This window comes from Triturus cristatus, chromosome 8, assembly GCF_964204655.1.
Source record: "Triturus cristatus chromosome 8, aTriCri1.1, whole genome shotgun sequence".
In the NCBI taxonomy this organism is placed as follows: Eukaryota; Metazoa; Chordata; class Amphibia; order Caudata; family Salamandridae; genus Triturus; species Triturus cristatus.
Genome location: NC_140591.1, coordinates 641,357,925 through 641,373,959, shown reverse-complemented (window position 1 = coordinate 641,373,959; position 16,035 = coordinate 641,357,925).

Here is a 16,035-nt window from a genome sequence, read left to right as displayed (position 1 = left end):
TTATACAGTTGTATTGGCCTTGCAGCACAAAAAGATTTTGATAATTTACCTCACATTGCTCGTACAGGTTCTGGTGATGACTGGGACGCTTATAAAGAGGCACTGGCTTGCTTATCTAAGCAATACGATGAGGAACCTAGCATTATGTTCGAACGACATCATTTCTTTAAAAGAAAACAAAATATTGAAGAAACAGTGGAAGAATACATTGCAGAATTGAGAATACTGGCCTCCACATGTGAATTTGGCGTAAATACAGATTATGCCATAAGAGACCAGTTTGTATTCAGTTGTTTCTCGCATAAAATTCAAGAAAGGCTTTTAAGTTGTAGAAACACAACTCTATCTGAGACCATTGATATTGCTAAATCAATTGAACGTTCCATGGTTTCATCTAAGGCCATTCTGGATGGACAGTCCATAAATACTATCACAAATCAACCTGAAACAAGTGTCTCTGCTATTTCAACGCACAATCCCGTTAGGAGTTCACAAAGGAAGAACCTAATATGTTACAGATGTGGTTCCAGGTCGCATATTAGAAATTCTCCCACATGTCCAGTAATAGGCAAGAGGTGCACTGTTTGGAAAAAAATTGGACACTTTCAAGGAGTTTGCAGAGCAAGGAGACCAGTTAAGATCAACAACATAGACATTACGGAGGATGTACAAACCATTTCAGAAAAACTCACAAATGTTGTTGTAACAATTGATTGCAATGCTGTTGATGTTGGTACTGCTAAAGGTCCATGGTGTGATATTTTAATTGCAGGTCGTTCATTCGGAGCCATGGCTGACTCGGGATCTCCTATCACAATTCTTTCAGAAATTTCATTCAGACACACTTGGGACGAATCTATTCCACTTACACCAACAGACATTAACCCCAAGGCGTTTGGAGAAAATGAAATTGATATGCTTGGATATTTCAAGTCCAATTTAAAATGTTTAGGTCGGCACGTTTTTACAAAAATGTATGTTGCAAATAAAGGTAGAGACATTGTGGGGTGGCAGGACCTTGCAAAAATGGGCATATACCTCAAACCAGGCTCTGACAACCCTGTTGTTCTCGGTGATTTACCAGAAGGATATATTGTTGAAGATATTGATGGCTTTAACACTTTAGCCATCAACTCTTCTCCTTTCTCAGATCTCCCTAATGCCATTAGTGACGTCATCAAGCAGTTTCCTTTGGTATTTGCTAACAACATTGGTACTGTATTGGGTTTTGAATATCAGATACGACTTAAACCAAATGCTCAACTGGTTGTACACAAAGTTAGATCCCTACCCCTTAGTGCTAGAGACGACCTTAAAAAAGTTTTAGACTATCTTTGTTCTGAAAGTATAATTGTCCCTTGCAATTCATCCCAATGGGTTTCTCCCATCATCGTTTGTAAAAAAAAATCAGGCGAGGTGAGGCTCTGTGCTGACTTGCGCTCACTAAATAAGAACATCATTATAGATTGTCACCCCCTTCCAAAAATTCATGATCTTTTAGCTGGCATAGGGGATTCAAAGTATTTTTCCCTCATTGACCTACGATCTGCCTATCACCAAATTCCTCTCAGTATAGACTCCCAAGAACTCACCACCTTCATCACACCCTTTGGGGCATTCAAATTTCTCAGGTTACCTTTTGGACTGGCATCCGCTGCTAGCGTATTCCAAAAGCTTATGGACTCTCTTTTTAAAAACATATCAGGGGTCCAGGCATATCAACATGACATTTTGGTTCATGCTAGTAGTCGTGAGGCACATAATTCTACTGTAACCAAGGTTTTGCAAATTTTGTCATCCTCTGGCATGACTATCCGACATGAGAAATGTAAATTTGGTGTTCAAACTCTTGATTATCTAGGTCATACATTGTCACCGGAAGGCATTAAACCTAAACTTTCATTAATACAAGCAGTACGTGATGCATCACCCCCAAAAGACAAAGATGCTCTACGCTCTTTTCTTGGCTTAGCCGAGTATTATGCTCGTTTTGTACATGGTTGTGCTCAGATAGTTGAACCTCTTCGAGCATTACTTAGAAAAGGTGCAACATTTTTGTGGAATGATGACCTGCAAGACACTTTCAATAAAGTAAAAGTCATCATTGAACGTGCCCCCGCTCTCCGCCCATTTCAAGATAATTGTAGATGTTTTCTAAATGTTGATGCCAGTTTGTCTGGTTTGGGAGCTGTTCTCTGTCAGTGGGTGGGTAATGAAGAGCATACAATTGCGTTTGCATCTAGAACCTTACTACCTCCAGAAACACGTTATAGCACTATCGAGCGGGAGGCACTTGCGTGTGTCTGGGCTATTCAAACGTTTAGATCCTACATTTGGGGGCGGGAATTTGACATTTTCACTGATCACAAACCCTTAGTGTACATACTCTCAAGTACTGGTCCCAATAAGGCATCTGCTAGACTCATACGTTTACTATCTGTGTTGCAAGAATACCATTTCATAATTAAACATTTACCAGGAGGGAAAAACTTTAGAGCAGATTGTCTCTCCAGAATGTCATTAGAAAATGTTCACAAGGAAGACGACATTAATTTTGCTGAGTGTGTGATTGCAACCATAGATGCTGTTGGGGCATTTCCCTCCATTTCTGAACACACTTGGAATGTAGAAAGTGACAAAGATCACATTTTACAAAAAGTTAGGTGATTCATTACTCAAGGTTGGCCTGCAACCAGAACACTACCCTGTGATTTGAGGAAATTCGCATATGTTGCTGAGGAACTTTCAATGGTTGGTGACATCATCATGCGTCATGATCTTTTTGTTCCCCCTAAAAAGATACGCAAGGACATTATTCAATTAGCTCATCAAGGTCATCTTGGTTTCTCTAAAACCTGTAAGAGAATTAAAGAATTTTATTAGTGGCCTTCTATTGACGCTCAAGTCAAATCCACAATAGATTCATGCCCTGAATGCCTCTTGTCTGATAAAAAATGGAAAACCTTACAAACCCCCTTACACCCTGTACCTTTTCCAAGTGGGCCATGGGACAAAGTAGGTATGGACTTTTCTGGGCCATATGAATTACTTCCAATGCAAAACAAGTTTTTGATCTTATTGATTGATTATTTTTCTAAGTGGATGTTTTACTGGTTTTGTGATGGGGCCACTACTGAAAACACCATCAGATTTCTAGAACATGTTTGTAAAATAGAGGGTTCACCGAAGTCCATAGTCACTGACAATGGTACTCACTTTTCATCACAACGTATGTGCAAATTTTTAGAGTCTCATGACATACAACATTTGAAGGTTGCACTTTATTCCCCACCCTCAAATGGGTTAGTTGAAAGAGGTAACAGGTTGATCAAAGAAGGTATCCAAACTGCTATTGCGTCACACCTGAGTGTTGATGATTATTTGAGAGACAAAGTTTGGTCATATAACACCACTCCTCATTCTACAACAGGGGTTGCACCGTTTACATTACTGAAAGGTAGAATGGCAGACTCAAATTTATTTCCTACATGGTTGTCTGACAAGTCAGAGCGGAAAATGGATTCATTAGATATGATTAGAGATAGAGTGCATAACACCCAAGAAAAGATGAAGAGCCATTTTGATTCTAACAAACACTTTAGTGGAGATTTATTGAAACCTGGTGATTGGGTATTGATTAAGAAACCCAAGAAAGTGGCGAAAGGTTCTTCTAAGTTTTCATCTCCAGTTCAAGTTGGCAAGGTATCTAAAGGTTCAGCCTTCTTAATTAACAAAGGGTGGTGGAGCAAAAGAAATCTAGTCCTGGTTTCTAATTTTCAAGCTGATATCATTTCCAACCGTTGTGGGTTAAATGCACGTCATTCGGAATCCTACAATTGGGTACAAGATGTGGTTCCATTGAAAGTTCAAAATATGGCAACTTTTGCTACACCTACTCTATTGCGCAGTCTGAAGTGGCCTCTGCTTCTGCACATTTGTGCGATGAGGGGGCAGCTAGATGTGGGGAGAACGTTACTCGCACTAGGAGGCTACCAAGCAAATACAAAGATTATATTTTGGAATGATTAAATGTTGAGGTTTAGAAATTTTCACCTTGATTTAAAAAAAAAAGATATATATACTTTGCTCATTGTGAGTGTATGGTCAATATATACATGTATAGATTGCTAGTGTAATTTGATATGTAAGTCCTCATTTTTATTTCAATTGTTAAGGGGAAAGATGTTGTAGTGTTCATTATTACTTGGTTTCTTTGTTCAGTGCACGAGATGGTCGCAGCGCATGCAGTCCTCTACGGAGTCTTGCGTGCGACCGTCTCGTGTGTCAACATGTTTGTAATTGAATGCATGTCCGCGCTCTGCGACATCGACTGCCACCGGTTCTCTGAGCAACAGTTAGTTTGTGCTGGGATCTGTGGCAGCCGGACGTCGTGGTCATGGGTGATTTCATTTATGGAAATAAACCCTTCAACTCTGATTGGCTACCTGGATGATTACTTCTTACAGAGACACTATTACAATTTTCAATTTGTGTTAAAAAGTGTAAGTTTTATACCTTGAAAATCGCCCTTTCAATTTCAATGATTCTCCATTTTTCACATCAAAAATAATCCTACTGTTCCTAAAATTTTAAATTAAAGTTGGAACTAGCAATTCTCAATAGTGAGCATTTCAATTGTCTTATGCTGGCTCTCCTACACACTGTAATAGTATATTCACATTGTTGCCTCCTATAACCCATTTTATACACTCTATATACATGTTTAATATGTGGTGCTATATCTATAGATGAACTATCCGTACATCTCGTCTTCTTCTATGTGTAGTGGCCTGTCTTCCCTACACTAAACACAAATTATTATGAAGACAGATTTTGGTTTAAAGAAACTTGACTAACTGCTACCTAGACACTATAGATAGGGGTTTGAATGTTGCAGCGTGGAACATCAAATTACCCCTTCGACACAGACCAAATACCTCTATACACTTTTCTGAGCTGTTTCCCTAGAGGAATAAGCTTCCAAACGCTTACATGAAAGGAATATCTTTTACCTAACCCTAAATGCGTTGACTCCAATCCTGAGATATTCCCCTCATAAGGAGATGAATCATTTAGTTGTTTTCTATGGTTTTAGTGAACACAATCATTTAACTATACTTACACACTGATCTAGATTCTCTTCTTCAAATAATCGACACAACACATTTGTCAATTAATCAAATATCACTTATCTAAGAAAATTGCAAATTGTTAGAAATCATCATCAGTATTTCAGAACATCATATTTACCTAATCTGGCTAATAGTCGTCCTCTAAGTCAGTTAAGTCGAGGAAAAATCTTTTTTTCATCAAAGTTAGGCCGCAATTCAGTCTCTCAAAGATTCAGGATAACAGCTGCCCAGCAGTGTCACCGTCCTCTCCATCAGCATAACGTCAGGAAATCAAGTTCGTCAAAGAAGAGTGAGTTTTTTTAGTTTAATTCCCTACCTATTTTTATAATGAAAATAATGTCAAAAAGTATCAAGATTGGGGTTTTAGAAAGTTCTGATTGGTCATCTTGGGGTCGAATGGTGAAGTTCTCACAAAGTCTGCACAATGAAGTCATCGCACTTGCTGGTTCCGGTTTTAAGACAGTCCTTTGTATAATTGTTGGCGAAGTTCCCGGAGTAACCTTGACTAGGGCATCTTCTCCTGGGGTCAGGACCAGGCCACTGTTGCTGGTAGTAACGCATGCGCATTTCACCCAGAATCTCGTGTTGTCAGGAGCAGTCACGTTCAACGTCTCGTTCAGCCATTTTGACTAGGCTGAAATGGGCAACTTAAGCAAAACAAACACAAAAACGTAATTAAACATAGAAATGGCTAATAAAATGTTAATCCCTCGCTAATACTCATATGTGTAAGTAACTATCTAGCAGAAAGCAACATTCAAAGCATTTATACTCAATTAATAAAGCACTAATTTACAATCACATCACCAAAGCAACATATATCATGCAATATTCTAATTTTCTACTATTAGTATGCGTACATGTGTTAGTTTACAATTAGTTTAGCCATGCAAAGTGCAATTCCCACGTGTAATTCTTTTGTTAACATGATTTATAAGTCTTTCATTGCAAACCAATTAATAAGATTACTATTGGTTGATTATTCAGATTAATAAAAACATGCAGAATGGGGGGGTATCCAAAATTTTGTACTACCCGCTCCAGCATGAACACCCATGAAGAGTGGATGAAATTGCCTACTAACCAGTAATTCACAAAGTTCAAGTTTCTTTAAATCAAAAGCTGTCTTCATAATAATTTGTGTTTAGTGTAGGGAAGACCGGCTATTTACTATTTCGTCTATAATATTTTTGTGTGGTGCTCTTTTTGTACATGATATTCTAATAAAAAAACATCACATAGTACCTTTATTCCTTCAGCAGGCTTTTCTGTAAGTGATACTCTCTGGGGGATATTCTCAAGAACGTGTGATAATTATCACAAAATTAGCTTAACTCAACTCTTCACAACGCAGTCTATCGCGGGACAATAACGCTGTGTTAACGTTGTGTTCCCAACATAGCGGTACCATGCAATAGTCTCACGATAACGCATCAAATGACCGGATTAAAAATGTACGCGATGCCGAAAAAACGCGAAACACGAACGCAAAAATAGTAGCGATTTGGCCAATCGCGATACAAAAATCAGCGATAACCAGCGACAGGCCTGCAATTCCCACGTGTCATGCGAAAAAATGCACCAGAAAAGCAGAGAAAAAAAAAGTGAGAAAAAAAGAATCCGCTCAGCACCATGGATGCACCCAGATCGAGTGCAGAGGCCAACGTGAAGCCCACGAGCCCCACAGACCACCAGCAAGGAACCCCAGGGTCGGGGAAGGCCAAGCAGAAGAGGAAGACGGGGTGCACTACGCAGGAAAACCGGATATTCGTCACAGAGGAGATAGAACACAAACAACAACTCTTTGTCACCTCCACTGGGTCATTGGCAACACAAACGGAAACATGCCAGTCCATCGTGAACAACCAGAATGCAGTCGGAGTGTCGAGGAGGTCAATGGAGGAGGTCAAGAGGCGCTGGCATGATGTGAAAAGCCAAACCAAGCAGAAACCTGCTGCCAACAGGAAGGCAGCCACGGCGACTGGAGGTGGGAATCCTGCGCCACAGGAAGAGCTGGAGGAAATGGTGGCCACAGTCATCAGTGGGGAGACGGTGCAAGGAGTTGGGAGTCCGGACACAGCTCTATATGACCTGACACTACATCAATAGGGTGAGTAATGACCAGGGACTGGGGGTACGGGGGGAGATGGTCACAATGACACACATGCATAATCATGTGGAGCACACTGCACACCCACAATGACCCTGGATCATGTCCCTGATCCCCGTGGCACACTGCAGCACACATACAGACACCAAGTAGGCCCCCGTCCAACATGTGTCCAAAGGGGTCCCACCCCACACATCACAATCTCACAACCAACACATGCACATGTGCGAAACACAGCAAAGATGCGTATTTGTGAGCCACACTGACAATGCAAGTGACACTACATGACAATCAGCATGGCTGCAGTACAATCATCATGACATGGTGCACGGTACGACACTGAGGTGGCTGAGTGTGGACCACATCCGGAAAGGAGCAGGTCACACTCTGACACATCCACGTGCACAAACAACCCCTGATGTCAACCATACATCTGCAGACAAACAAGACACAAGAGTACAAAAGCCACCCAAGAGCACAAATGACCCAAGTCGCCAACATCTCAGCACCATAAAAGCACAAAAGTCAAAGGCACTCCGCCTCAGAAGGGTCCATGAGTTGCAGTGCACTGAGGTTGGGGCACCAGAGCTGAGAGTGCTCATGTGAACAAATTGTCTAGTATTGTGTCCTTTCGGGATATTCCTGCTGCAGTGGGGTGCGTTACACCTGCATCATCGTCCTAGCTCTTCCACACTGCCTGAGGTGGCATTGCTGCGTGAGCTATGCACAGCACAAAACTCAATCAGAAATGATCCAAGAGTAGTGGCACCTGAAGAGCTGAGCAGGGTATCAAGCTGATGATGGCACCCACGACAGGTGTGAGCAACTCTGATAGTCTGGCAGTAAGACACTTCCGACTCTGGCACCTGTTGTTTGGAGTTGGTACTGGCAGTGGTGGCATGTGCATCCTCAGTGATGCGACGCCCGGGCAGGTCAGGACTTGATTTGATGTGTGAGCCCAGGTGGACTGCAGTTGAGGCCAGAGGCAGCGGAAATCGCAGGGCCACAGACACAAATGGCGTTGATGACCCCCAGTCCATTGACCCAGAGGCCATCCAATATTCTATCAGGCAGGGTCCATGTCTTGAGCTGCACAGAGTTAGTGGCCCTGGATGCACTGCGGCCGGCACAGGCACACCGCCATGGGACCGTGATTTGCAGTGCACTGAGGTAGGGTGACGTGAGCTGAGCGGGTCCTCGTCGATGTCGAAGGTGAATGTAGCGGAGGGTTGTGGGGGATAGTGGAAGGTGTCCTCCAGGGCATGATGCAGAGGGCAGAAGCCGGCCGTTAGTGGCAAATGGAGGAGTGGAATTCTATAGCCTCTTATTTGCCACCAAGTCAGTATCACAGACATGATGATGAAGACAACCCCCAGTCCATAGACTCAGTCACCACCAAAGTTCAACCATGAAGTGTCTATGAATGTCGGGGACAGACTTAGTGGCACCGGAGCTGAAAGGGGATGCAGTCTGCAATGAGGCCTGGACAAAGATATAAACTCTGCCATGAATAAATTAAGACTGAGTTGCAAATGTGTGACCTACTCAACCGCAGTGTAGGCCTTAGGCAGCGGTCAGCAGGGGCCCACAGCCACGTGTTGTTGGCCCGCGATGCACAGAGTTAGTGACACCAGAGCAGTTGTTGGCAGTGTTTGATCACCTCCGTAACAATGATCCTTTTTTCCTCCAGACTCAAACGCGTCTTCCTCTTACCCCTCTCCTTGCATGCAATGATATGAACTCTGCCATTGAGAAATCAAGACTCAGTTCCAAATGTGTGCCTACTTGACCGCGGTGTAGGCCGGAGGCAGCGGTGGAGTACGTCAACGAGAAAGGAGCACTGCGGGCCGGTGTCGCGGAGTTCGTGATGGTCAGAGAAGGCTGTCAAGCTTGCGGGCCTCGAGCTTGGAGCTTGCACCGGCATGTGGCAGGCCCTCATGGAGACATGCCAGTCTCGGCAGGTGAGCAGTGAAGCCTGGGTGCGCAGGGGCGTCCAAGACGGTTTCGGGGACCAGTGACCCGGGGTGCAGCAGGCACACAGGAACACAGGCACCGCCGCTCATGCCGTCCGCCTCGTGGTGGGGTGAGAGGTGCTGCCCTGGCAGACACGTTGGGCATTCCTGAAGAGAACCATGCCCAGAGCGACATGCTTTTTATTCACACCCCTACGCTACCCTGGCGTACGCCGGGCCGGCCCACTCTTCTCATGCTTCCAGGGTGGACGTAACAAGCTACATTACCACGATCTTCACCACTGGCTGGGGTGACATGGTTGCTTCCACTGTCCACTACACTCCAAACAGCAGCAGTGTATGTTGACATGGATATGTCTGTGATCTGCATACTGCAGTCTGTCCAGCACATCCATGCCACACTTGGCATTGTGTACATTCTCATTCATGGGTCACTTGCCTCCTTCACACATGCCTGGTTCCCACCTCGCCCCACATTCTGCTATTGTGTGGCTGGGATGCCATGCCGTTGTTGTACATGGTTAGCCCAGGTTACCACAGTAAGTTGTGCAGTCGTGTCTGGTGGGTGGGCATGTTGTTTGGCTTGTTGTGTGTGAGTTTGTACTGTGTGTATTCCCAGAGTTGTGAGTTGCATGATTGTGGTGTTGGGGTGTGTGGTGTGTTCATTTGGTACTTACCAATGAGCAGAGAATTTCCGTAGAAGCCAGCCTCGAAGCGCTGGTTGATGATGGACTGTCGGAAGATGTAGGAATAATGCACACTGCCTGGGTAGTTGGCGACGACATTGGTGAAGAGTCCCCGGTGATCCACTATTGCCTGCACATTGATGGAATGACTGTGCTTTCTGTTGCGGTAATTGTGTACAGTCTCGGCAGGGTGCACAAGAAGAACATGTGTGCAGTCAATTGCCCCCAACATGGGCGGGAAGCCAGCTATGGCTTAAATGCCTTGCTTGGTCTCCAGCTGTTCCTGCGCAGCGTGGGGGCAGTGAAGGTGCTGGGTTATCAAGCTGATGATGGTATCCAAGACAGTTGTGATGAACTTTGATGGGGCTGGCTGTGAGACTCGTCCGACTCTGACAGTTGTTGGTTGGAAGGTACCTGAGGCCAACAGATGCAGCACAGACAGCGGCTTTGCCTGCGGAGGGATGTTGGTTGTCCGCTGTGTGGGTACCATCAGCCTGTGGGCAATGATGTGCAGGATGCATAGGAGGTTTGTCCTTTTGTGCCTGTAGTGGGCAATGATATCCTCTTGTGTTGGGTCTGTGAGGCTGGTGCGTTTCCTGAAGGTCAACTGTCTTGGTCTGCGCTGACTCTGTGGTAGTCCGGGAAGGGGGGGGTCCGGGTGGGGGTGGAGGCCTGGGGGTGGTGGCAGCCTGGGTGTGGTGGCAGTGGGTGTTGTGGCCCTCTTGGGGCTCCTAGCTGCATGATCAGTAGCTCCATGGCATCTGTTGTTCTTCAGGTGTGGCTGTGGGCTGGGCTTCCTTTTCTGGTGCAGGTTGTCATCCAACTTTACACCAGGGCAGAGCAGGTGTTAATTTTCTGCTGCTAACGTGCCTTATCACCTGTTTTGGGGTCTTATCGCCGATCTGACTGGTCGTTGAGAGTGTTGTGGAGTGGTGTTGTCGTGGCTTTTTGCACGGGAACGCCTACTCTGCATCTCATTAGCGTTAGTTGCCGGGGTCATCTGTGGCAATGTTTTTTGCTGCTGTTATCGCAGGTAAACTGGTGATATCGGCTGTTAGCAGCAGCTTGTGAATGGGCGATAATTTCATTGCAACTTTGGCCGAGATAAAGTGTCAATAACTCAGCGATAGATCCTTGAGTATATGCCCCTCCATCTTTAATATTCAGAGACCAAAAACCTTAGCATTTTCTCTGGAACTGCTAGAACTCCTGTGGTGCCACAACACCTGCTGAGGTTGTGGTGTCACTGACAATGCAACGCTTGATCTAGCCATCCATCTTCCTCATTCATATTCAGTACCGTCCACCTGCGGCAACACCAGAAAACCGAGAAAACTCTTTGGGGCATATTATCAAGAGATTCCTCGCCGCTTTTTCGGCGATATTCGCTAACAAAGGTGCACATTTTCCATCGCACTATTTACAAGGACTCGCTAACATGCGTTATCGCTTAGTTCCTTGGGAGTCCTGCCATTTTTTTTTCTACTTTGCTTGTCAGCGATATTTATCACTAATGACATGCAAAGTAGGCTTTTCTCACCTAAATTTCATGGTAACAGTCCCAAACACGACTTCGCCCTATTAACAATGCCGGCCAGGGCCATGAAGCGATAGGAAAACTCGTGCTAAGCGCGTGTTGGAGCGCGGAAACCCTGGTAAAGGGGAAAGCAAACCCGTACCGGTATCCTCCCTTCGGCAGACCAGACGTCACACTAATTCATTCACACATGCAGTCATTGGTGGGGCCCATAACACCAACACTCACACTAACCGTTCACTGGTCTGCGCGCAGTTTGGAAGGATGAGCGGTTCAAGCGCTCGACATGTGGGGGAACACCTTATATCCTATAGGAAAAGAAAAGTTAATTTACAAAATATACATCAATATCCTTCCACCTACAGATCTCAATCCTGAACATCAAGGCACTCCCTCCACGTGGCCAATGGACCAAATAGTTGGATTGGTTGATGGTGATCTAGAACCAGCTAAAACACACTTCAATATTTAGATCCTATCCTTCATAATGAACCACAAACTCAATTCTTGTTAATCAATATCTGGTTATCGAAAATCTCATGAAAAGTTAGGTTTGCATTCAGAAAGATTATCTCAAATTTTAAGCAAATCGCAGAACATCATATTTACCTAATCTGGCTATCTGAAGTCCTCTAAGTCCTTAAGTCTGCGTCATTCGTCTAAAAAATCAAAGTTCTTTGCTCAGCACGCTACAGTCTCAAAGGATCGGTAAAGACCAGAGACGTGCAAGCATCTGTCAGTGCCCATAGAATTTAGGAAAAGTTCGCAGTCATCAGGTAATTGGGCAGCATCCGGACCATCTAGAATTCAGGGAACACAGCAGTCACCCTAAGTCACCGTCGTCAGCGTTGTCATCGGAAAGAGCGGCCGCATTCAGTCAAGTAGAGTTGAATAGAATTGAGAGCCTCTCTATTCTACTGCGTATTTTTATAATAAAATTAAAGCAAGAAGATACATTTCGTTATTTTAATACAGTCGTGATTGGTCGTTTGAGATCGTCCGATGCTGAAGTTAGCAAATTTGGTACAGTTCAAGGGGTGATTTCATGAGTTCGACTAAAGTCAGTCTCTACTGGTTTGTTGTGGAAGTCCATTGTCTTTCGTCTTGGCCGTCATCCCACAGTGATCTTGTTTGAGTACACCAGGTTCAGGGTTCATGTCGAGGTCTAGAAGACTTTGTCGCTTCTGCGCACTTCGCTCCATGCCTCGTGGGACAGTGGCCACTACTGTTAGTATGCGTACAGATTTTAGTCATAAGGTTATTTAGCCATGCAATATGCAATCCCATGTGTAATTTTGGACATTAGTAATGTTGGTTTAATATTCATGCAAACTCATTTAATAATATTATAATTAATAGATTATTCAATTAGTATTTTCATGCAGAATGGGGAAGGTATACAAAATTGTGTACTACCCACTCCAGCAATCCCCCTTTGGTGATTTTATCACCACAAAATAAAAATTTGATATCAATTTCGCAAGAAAGTGAAATTAATTCTTTTGGTTAATTTACATCTCTGTTTCCCCAATTTCTTCTTTTCTAGCTGTTTTATACATGCTTTCTTTCATCTCTTCTAATTCTATCTCTTCAAATTCCCTCGTTTGTCTCTTATTCTGTCTTCTTTTCAAATCTTCTCTTTTTTACTTTTTCTGTATTTTCTTCTTTTTATGACACATACAAACTAATCTTATAATAATACTATAAAATCACACAGGTTAATGGAAATAAGTTTCTACCTATAAAGGTACTACCTAAGTTAATCAGGAAATCTTTAATAGAAGAATGTTTCTTCCCAATTTTCTCCCAAACACTTTCAACCTCCAGTGGTGTAATTTCCTCATGCAATTCAGTTATATTTTTGAAGTAAATTTTCAGATATTTACTTTCGTCAGGAATGTAAGTACAACAATGTTGAACTTTCAGCATTCCACAGACTCCACCCTCTTTTGCCAATAATATATCCAGGGCAAGTCGATTTTGCATCACCATGGCACGTATGGCAACCATTTCAGTATTTACCAATAAAAATCCTCTGCGGTGCCTGTTGACAAGCGATCCACATCTGATGTATAATTTTGTGTGCATTCAGAGATATTCCCACTGCTGGTATCAATGCTACAAATATGTCTCCTACAATTTCTGACCAAGATTCTCTCTTTCTACGAGCTAATAGACTACCTAACTTATGTACACCATCTTCTCCTCTTCCCATGTGGAATATCTTTAGAAAGACCAGGCCTACATAACATGTGCCAAACCAATGGTCTGGCAAACGATAATATGCCTTGTTCCCGCAGATAAAATATAACCCAGGAAAAACTGGATCATTTCCTCCTTTAAATCCCCATCCACCCATGATTCGGTATGTATCATGGCACTCACTGTTACCTACAAAATAATTATCATATGCAGTTTGATTTCTTGTAATACACAACTTCCCTTTCTGGGGCCAATTTAAAGCCATAGTTGGACTAGCTTCTCCTTCAAGTGTTTTTCCATTTCAACATCCCAGACTGTCTTTTCCTCCTTTCTCTCAGGTGCTTTCTTTTGCATTTTCAATCTCCTTTCTTCAACCATATCCAAAAACGTCTTTTCTTCTTTCTTTAAACTACAAGTCAAGTTATTTCATAATATATATTCTAATGTTAATTCCTTAGTTTCTAAGAAAAATTAACCTAACACCTTTGCAGGCTTTACTTTATTCAACTTGTTAATTGCAGGCACTTGTGAAAATATGTTATCTACATCTGAAAAATAATATTCTAATTTCCCTATTTGGTAAAACAGACTAGCTATTATACTACATGTTATTCCATATGTTACTGGGAGGTGATGATAGGTCACTCCCTCCGATACAGATGCAGGTAACTGCATACAAACATAGCAATCTCTCACATCCATTGTCTTTACATATTCATATAAAAGTTTTGAAAATACATTGTTAGAGAAATCATTTATAGACCTGTCTTTATGTAGATAATTGCTATCTATTTTAGTCGGATATACTTTCTGAACCTTCTCTATATTAGTCTTATTTTCACTATGTCCTTCTATTGTGTCTATTGTAAGTTTAAATGAAATCAGTAATGCTAACACACTCCATAGAAGCATTAATAATCCTGTACAACAACAACACATTTTAAACCATCGTTTTAGAAATACACATCTAGCTTTACTACTTTCTGTGTTTGCCATTTTCGTAAAATGATCAGTGTCTTTTAACTTAGCCTCTTCTACTTCACAACTAGTTTTGTCTAACCCACGGCTCTAAGCACCTACTTGGTTCTACCATTTTCGTCTTTTCTTGTATTCTATTTTCTTTCCATTAGCAGCACTTTTGTCTTTTTCAGTTTGGCATTTGATCGTCTTTCACTTTTCTCTCATAATCTTGATACAGAACTTCTCCTGAACATCCGTCTCTTCTCCAATATTGGACAAGATAACTCTCAGGATTTCCGATTCTTCGTCTTCCTCAACCATTTCTGATACAGTCACCTCTGGATTTTCTTGGCTATCTACCTCTTCTTTTATTTCAGGCAGGGCCATATACGACCAATCTGGCGACTTATACTTCTGGTTGGGGTTTCTCGTTCTGTTGTTTTCCTCTACTGTAACTATCTTCTAATTTTTCGACTTTTCTTGACTTGATACCTCTTTCACCTGCTCTGCTCTCGGTGAATTCACTCGTGTCAGTCGATATCTTAATCTCTTTATTTTATTAGGCCAGATTTCATCCCTTGCTGGTCTTTTCGATTTATTTCCTTTATTATTCCTTTCAGCTCTCCATGCTCTTTTTCTCAGGACTCGACCTTCTGGTACTTCCTCATCACTTTCTTCTGATTCTGTTTCAACTTGCATTTTACTTTCAGTTCTTCCTCTTTCCACCACTTCTTTTATTTCCCCTACTTCTGTCCCTCCTCGTGTTTCTTGCACAATATCTTCCTGCTGACTAACTGTCCCTTCCTCTAACTGGATGTTGGAATTCCCTACAATTCCTCGGGGGTCTTCCGCAAGAATCTTTCCCTCTCTTTCTGTATCTTGCACCTGTTCATCTACTTTTGTTATTTCAGGTGGAATTTCTCTCAGTTTTTCATCTGGAATCTCCTTATCAATAACTTATTTGATTGTCCCTTCACTGCTTCTGTCTTTTCCCGAGCATACCGGTATTTGTTCAGTCTCTGAGTCTGAGCTGGTATCAGAAATCTGTAATCTTCTTCTCAAGGGAATATTCTTGGGGGCAACGATCAAACTTGGTTCTGACTCCCCCCTTTCAGGATTTTCTCTTGTTCTGGTTTCTTCAGCATCTGATTCAGAACTAGCCTGTGACTCATCAAAATATTCTCCTTCTTTGTTATCCACTGGATTTTGGATTCTCAGTGTGTGACTAGCATGAATCCAGTTCTTGATCCCTGCACACTTCACAGCTGTAGTTGTAGTCAAAATCACTTGTTGTGGGTTTCCCCAACGTGGGACCAGACAGTTTCTTCTTCTGTGTACTTTGATTCTCACCCAGTCTCTTGGGCTCAGATCATGAGCTTGCTTCTTTTCAAGGGTGGTGGCATCCACTCCAACCTGGTGAAACACAGAATGAACT